A 7,595-nucleotide genomic window follows, 5' to 3' on the forward strand; every position below is an offset into this window, starting at 1 on the left:
CACAACAACTGACCCTGAGGAAATCCAGAGACTCACCAGGTCGATACTTCAGAAACTTGTACTCCACAATATTGGAAAATCTAAAAGAAATGGACAATTTTCTGGATAGGTACCATATACCCAAATAATATCAAGACCAGATAAACAATTTAAATAGACTTATAACTCTTATGGAAATAAAAGTAGTCATTAGAAGTCTCCCAACCAAAATAAAACCCAGGACCAGCTGGTTTCAGTTCAGAATTCTACCAGAATGTCAAAGCAGAGTTAATACCAATATTCCTCAAATTGCTCCACACAATAGAAAGAGAAGGAACACTACAAAACTCTCTCTATGAGGCTACAGTTACCCTGATACCCAAACCACACAAAGATGAGATAAAGAAAGAGAATTACAGACCAATCTCCCTCATGAACATTGATGCAAAAATATTCAATAAATTACTGGCAAACCAAATCCAAGAACACATAAAAAACATCTATAATGATCAAATATGCTTTATCCCAGAGATGCATTAATGGCTCAACATATGAAAATCTGTGAATGTATTCCATCATGTTACCAAACTGAAAGGAATAAAAAACACACACATGATCATCTCACCAGATACTGAAAAAGCTTTTGACAAACTCCAATACCCTTTCATCATAAAGGTCTTGGAGAGATCAGGAATACAAGGAACATACCTAAACATAATAAAGGCAATTTACAGCAAGCCAACAGTCAACATCAAATTAAATGGAGAGAAACTCAAAATGATTCCACTAAAATTAGGTGCAAGACAAGGCTTTTCATCCTCCCCATATCTATTCAATATAGTACTTGAAGTTCTAGCTCGAGCAATAAGACAACTAGGAAAGGAAGAATTCAAACTTTTGCTATATGCAGATCATAAGATAATCTACATAGGTGACCCCAAAAATACTACCAGGGAACTTCTACACCTGATAAACACCTTCCGTAATGTGGCAGCATACAAGATTAACTCAAAAATCAGTTGCCCTCTTTACACAAATGATAAACAGGCCAAGAAAGAAATCAGAAAAACATCACCCTTTACAATTATCAAAAATAAAATAAAATGACTTGGGGTAACACTAACCAAACAAGTGAAAGACCTGTATGACAAGAACTTCAAGTCCTTGAAGGAAGAAATTGAAGATGATGGCAGAAAATGGAAAGCTCTTTCATGCTCATGAGTAGGTAGAACCAACATAATAAAAATGACAATCTTACTAAAAGCAATCTACAGATTCAATGCAATCCCAGTGTAATTCTTCACATACCTTGAAAGAACCATACTGAATTTCATATACAAAAATAGAAAACCTAGAATATCTTATGGTGATAATTTATTTGTACTGAAATGTGATTTTAATTGTATGTTAATAATTAAAGTTGCCCAGGGGTCAGAGCTATTAGAGCCATAGCAAGAGCATGGTGGTGGTGGCACACGCCTGAAACTGAGAAGTTTTTGCAAGGTAAAGGACATGGTAAATAAGACAAAACAACAGATTGCAGAATGGAAAAGATCTTCACCAACCCCACATCTGACAGAGGGCTGATCTCCAAAATATATAAAGAACTCATGAAACAGACATCAAAATACCAAATAATCCAATTCAAATATGGGCTACAGATCTAAACAGAGAATTCTCAACATAAGAATTCCAAATGGCTGAAAGACATCCTTAGTGATCAGGGAAATGCAAATCAAAATGACTCTGAGATACCATATTACAGCTGTCAGAATGGCTAAGATAAAAAACACTGATGATAGCTTATGTTGGAGAGGATGTGGAACAAGGGGAACACTCCTCCACTGTTAGTGGGAGTGCAAACTTGTACAACCACTGTGGAAATTAGTATGCTGGTTTCTCAGAAAATTGGGAATCAATCTACTTCAAGAGCCAGCAATACCACTTTTGGGCATATACCCAAAAGATGCTGAATTATTCCACAAGGACACTTCATCAACTATGTTCATAGCAGCATCATTCGTAATGACCAGAACCTGGAAGCAACCTAGATGCCCCTCAACCAAAGAGTGGATAAAGAAAATGTGGTACATGCACACAATGAAATACTACTCAGCTATAAAAAGCAATGACATCACGGAATTTACAAGCAAATGGATGGAATTAGAAAATATCATCCTGAGTGAGGTAACCCAGACTCAGAAAGACAAACTTGGCATATACTCACTCATAAGTGGATACTAGATGTAAATCAAAGGACAATCAGACTATAACCCACAGCTCCAGAGAAGCTAGCTAACAAGGAGAATCCTAGGGATGTACCGATCACCTCAGGAAGGGGAAACAGAGGAGATTGCCATGAGTAAACTGGGGATGAGGGTGGGCAGTAGAGGGGAGTGGTTGGGGGATGAGAACATGAGGGAACGGGATGGTCGAGCTGGGGGATAGACAGAGTGGGAGAGCAATGAAAGCGATATCTTGATAGAGGGAGATATGATGGGGTTAGTGACAAACTTGGCACTAGGGAAATTCCTAGGAACCCACAAGGACGACCCCAGCTTAGATTACTAGCACTAATAGTGAGGGTGGCTGAACTGACCTATCCTGTAATCAGATTGGTGAATACCCTGTCATCATAGAGCCTTCATCCAGTAACTGATGGAAGCAGATGCAGAGATCCACAACTAAGTACCAGGCCAAGCTCCAGGAGTCCAGTCCAAGAGAGGGAAGAGAGATTATATGAGCAAGAGGAGTCACGATCATGATGGGGAAATCTATAGAGACTACTGAACCAAGCTCATAGGAACTCACAAACTTTAGACTGACAACTGTGGAACCTACATGGGACCTGACTATACCCTCTGCATAGAGACAGCTGTGCAGCTGGGTCTATTTGAGGGGATCCTGGGAGTGTGATCAGGAGCTATCTCTGGTGCAGTAGCTGGCTTTCTGGATCCCACTACCTATGGTCAGACACCTTGCTCACCCTTAATGCAGTTGGGAGGGGCTTGGCCCTGCCTCCACTGAATGTACCAGGCTTAGGTGTACCCCCATGGGAGACCTTACCCTGTTAGAGGAGGGAGTGAGTGGTGAGTCTTGGAAGGGGAAGGTAGGAGTGGGGGAGCACTAGAAGGGATGAGAGGGGGTCTTTGATTGGTATATAAAATGAGTTAAAAAATCAGTAAAAAGTACAGGGAACAAGAGGAAGATGATAATTTGTATGATAAAGAGAATAAGCAGGGTTTTCAGTATGTCAAGGTCCTATGCTCTCACACAATACAGAAATTACCAAAGGAGAAAAAAATACGTCATTTGTGAAGAGACGGTGGATTTGAACTCAGGTTCTGGTAGATAATAACTATGACTTTGGCAAATTGCCTGTTTTCCTTGCTTCTGTGTTATCTATAAAGTGGGAAGAATGCCAGTTCCACAAGCATAAATTTGTGATGTATATGAAGATGCAGAGGTCTAAGTGACTCAATAAATGTGCTCCAGAAATAGTGCTTGATGTCATTTGACTGTTGTTATTTTTAAAGTGGAAAATGATTTAGGAAGCACAGCACTGAAAATATCCAGGCAGAAAACTTCTCATTATCCCAGTCAGGGAAATTGTTTAAATACAATATTCCAAAGAAATTATTGAACACATTGCCTTCTTTAGAATTAAAGTGAATGGCAATGTCATTGTAGTTCAAAAACAAAACAAGAAAATATGTAAGTGTTGATTAGGAATAACACTGCAGCTAAAGCAGGATTTACACATAGTGGCTTAATAACTCGGACACTGCCACCTTGAGGAATTAGTGGTACATTACAAATCTTGTGGATGAGGAGATTTGATTTTTTGATTGAATATTTTTATTTTTTATAAATATTTTTATTTTATAATTAATTTAATTTTACATATCAGCAATGGATTCCCCTGTCCTCACTCCTTCCAACCCTCAGCCTTTCCCCCAATGCACCCCCCCCCCATTACCACCTCCTCCAAGGCAAGGTCTTCCCTGGGGATTCAGCCCAGCCTGGTAGATTCAGTTGAAGTAGGTCCAGACCATCCTCCCTGCACCAAGGCTGAGCAAAATATTTCAGCATAAGCCCTAGGTTCCAAAAAGCCAGCTCATGCACCAAGGACAAGAGGTTTGATTTTGAAGCTAGATTTCAAACTGGTGAGAGGATTCACTGGTCAGGGATGCCTGTGGCCAAGGCTGAAAACCTGAGTTTGATCTCTAGAACCTACATGGTGAGAAATGAGAAGTTCCCACAAGTTAATTCTCTGACTATCAGACCAGCACCTGGCTAGTGCCTTGGCACACACACATAAATAAATTAATGTAATATTAAAATTAAAAACCTATTTGCGTGTAATGAAGTGGAAAAAAGAAAGACTCTTTTTCATTCCCAGACTCTGCTTCACCCTGTGCTATTTTCAATTCTGCTTCACTGTTTTAACTATCATTGTACTTACTGTATGCCATAATTAAAAGGGAACTTAACGGCTTCTTGATTGTTCTGTGAGAATGTGTTCATGGTCATCTTTAGTACATTGTGTATGAGAATTGATTGTAAGAGAACTGGGTGACCATGAAGAAATAGGTCATGTTAGTCTTTTAAACCCTGGGGAAAGAAGAGGAAGGTGCCTGTGATTGCAGGGGGCAGTTTGTAGCCTCAGTTTTCTGTGTCTGTGCTACCACATCCATAACTAAAATATCAATTAACTTTTATGTCTCACAGTTACATGCAGATTTCATACATCTCACTATTACTTCTATGACGTGGGTATGCGATGCTGCAGAGATACATGAATGTAACTACCTGACGTAAGTGGTGGCTGGAATATAGTTTGACACAGTTGTGCTACGTTCTACAACCTAGAATTAGTGGTGATGTGCAATCGAGGATTTTAGTGAGAGGTGACAAGTGTTCAGTGAACTCTACACCCTAGAGTCACTGCATCAGGTTGTGAGAATGCTCTTGCCTTGGGGAAGAGAGATCATTGCTGCTTTTGACTTCACACTCTTACCAAGGCCCTCTTCTAGTTAGAACTTTTGATCCTAGGACTAATATCAACTGTGAGGTGTTGTGACATGGATGTGACTGACAGGTGAGAACAGAAATAGCAGGAGACTTGAAACTCAGCTTAGAGTGTGAAGGATGACAATCTGAGTGAGGCGATGACAGGTTTCAGTAACGAGATCAACACTCCACTTTCCCTTTATACTGGACTGTAAAAATTCATCTAAGGGAAGGATTAAATGGCTACTGACAGAATCAATGTACTGACTGTGAGCATTATTATGACATATATTTTGTGCATAAGAATATATATATATATATAGTAGATGTAACCAACCGCCTTATTAAATAAGAAACAAGAGCCGATTCAGAGAAGAAAGCCAAGAGGTCAGATGTAAGAGCCTTCCCCTTTCCACTTCAGGCAAGAGAGCTCTCCGAAAAGGAGCTACTTCCTGTGTGTCTGTCTTTATAAAGACTTTCGGTTCTGCCTTCTCATTGGTTGTAAACCCATGCCTTGTCACTGCTTGTCTGTAAAGTCTTCCAGGTCTTCTATGGTTGGGATTGAGATTAAAGGTGTGTGTCTCCAATGCTGGCTGTATCCTTTTACACACAGAGATCTACCTAGCTCTGTCTACCAAGTGCTGGGATTAAAGGCGTGCGCTACCACTGCCATGCTCTTGCTATGGCTCTAATAGCTTTGACCCCTGGGCAACTTTATTTATTAACATACAATTAAAATGACATTTCAGTACAAATAAAATACCACCATATTTCCCCTTTTTTATTTTAATAAAAAGAAAAAAAGAAAAAGGTTATAACTAACAAAAGAAAAACTATATACAAAAGTACAATAACTACTATACAATATACACAAGTAATAAATACCTAAACAATGTCTAGTCCATTTTTATTTGACAAATTCAGAGAAAATAATTCCATTATCTATCCTATTTTGGTAAGTCCAAAATGTACCTAATTCACTTTCTATCCTAACTAGTCTTCAACTATAACTAACTAACCTTCAACTATAACTAACTAATCTTCAACTCCCTCAGAGACCCAAGAAGGAAATAATATTAGCTAACAAAAATAAAAACAGGAAGTGCATGCAAGCAACTTGCAAAAAATTTGTGAGTTGACAGAAACAGGCAGCTGTCTGGACAGTCACCTGATGTTTCTCTGCAGTGCTGGGGCATCATCTTCAGCCTATAGGCTTAGTGTATCTGACAGACTCATTTGTGAAGTAGGATGTACACAAGGTCAACAGTTCAACCTCACATTGGGTAAGAGCAGTCCATGTACCAGAAACACCTGAATTCCACTAGTGTCATGTCATGATTCAGGATTTTAAATTCTGGAAATGGTTGATGGTTTTTAATTCAGGGGTCCATTCTTCTTGGCTGTGTATATATGGCTTCATCTCAACATCCCGTTCTTCTTCACATCCCTCTATCAAATGCCAGTCTACTATTGAGAGGCATGAGCTTAGTTACTCTTCAAGAATAACTGTTTCAGCTGCTGTTCCATTGCACATCAGAAGCCATTGGCCCACTGCCTGTTCAGCTGCCTTTGAAGAAAAGGGCACTGTAACTTTTCTGAATTGCGAAGGCCACTTCAGGGATGGTGCCATATTTTCCTGGCCTCAGATGTCTTTTGATAAAGCCATAACCACACTTGTTTTGACAAGAATCAGTAGTCCTTTGTTTCATGTCCTGTCTGTCCATTTTGTCCTGTTGATTCAAGGATACTTTGTTGTCCAGTGGCTAACTTTTGCCACAATGAAAGTTAACTCCATATGCAGTTTCTTCAATGCCCATAACTGACTCAGTTTCCCAGTTTGAATCTGAAGTTTATTCTGAGTTAATATATATATATTGCTTTTCGAGACAGGGTTTCTCTGTTTAAGCTTCACACCTGTCCTGGATCTCACTTTGTAGATCAGGCTGGCCTCGAACTCACAGAGATCTGCCTGCCTCTGCCTCCCGAGTGCTGGGATCAAAGGCCTGAGCCACCACCACCTAGCTGATATTTTTATTTTAATTAAAATATAACTATAATATTTCCCCTCTCTTTTTCTTCAGTACATTCCATGTTCCACTGACTCAATCCCTCTCAAATTCATGCCCTCTTTTTCTTTATTATTATGCTCCCTACACTGCATGAATAAAAAAGTAAAACCTACAGAGTCAATTTCATGTTGACAGTATGTATGTGATTTCAAGACTTACAATCTGGTATTGTGAAATCAATGAGACATTTATCCCTGGAAAAACCTAACTCTTCCTCTGTCTTGATATTTTAGAAGAAAGTTTAGAAGTACTAGGCAGAGGTATATAACACAAATGTATTTGTAACCAATCAAAATTCATGAATGATATATTTTTGGTAAAAAGAATAGCATTTACTGAATAAGGATTTGAGAATCATCTGTGGAAACTGTTGATATACACTCTGAAGCTGTTACAGAAATACTTGTGATCCAACAAGGATGAGCATTCATTTTTCACAGAAATTGTTTATTTAGCTACCACAAAAACATGTTGGAAAATCAAAATGTCAGTTCCCATACCTCATACTTTGTGTTGAAAAATACACATATTGAT

Source organism: Peromyscus californicus, unplaced genomic scaffold (assembly GCF_007827085.1).
Source record: "Peromyscus californicus insignis strain IS unplaced genomic scaffold, ASM782708v3 Scaffold_4__1_contigs__length_199733344, whole genome shotgun sequence".
Taxonomy (NCBI): Eukaryota; Metazoa; Chordata; class Mammalia; order Rodentia; family Cricetidae; genus Peromyscus; species Peromyscus californicus.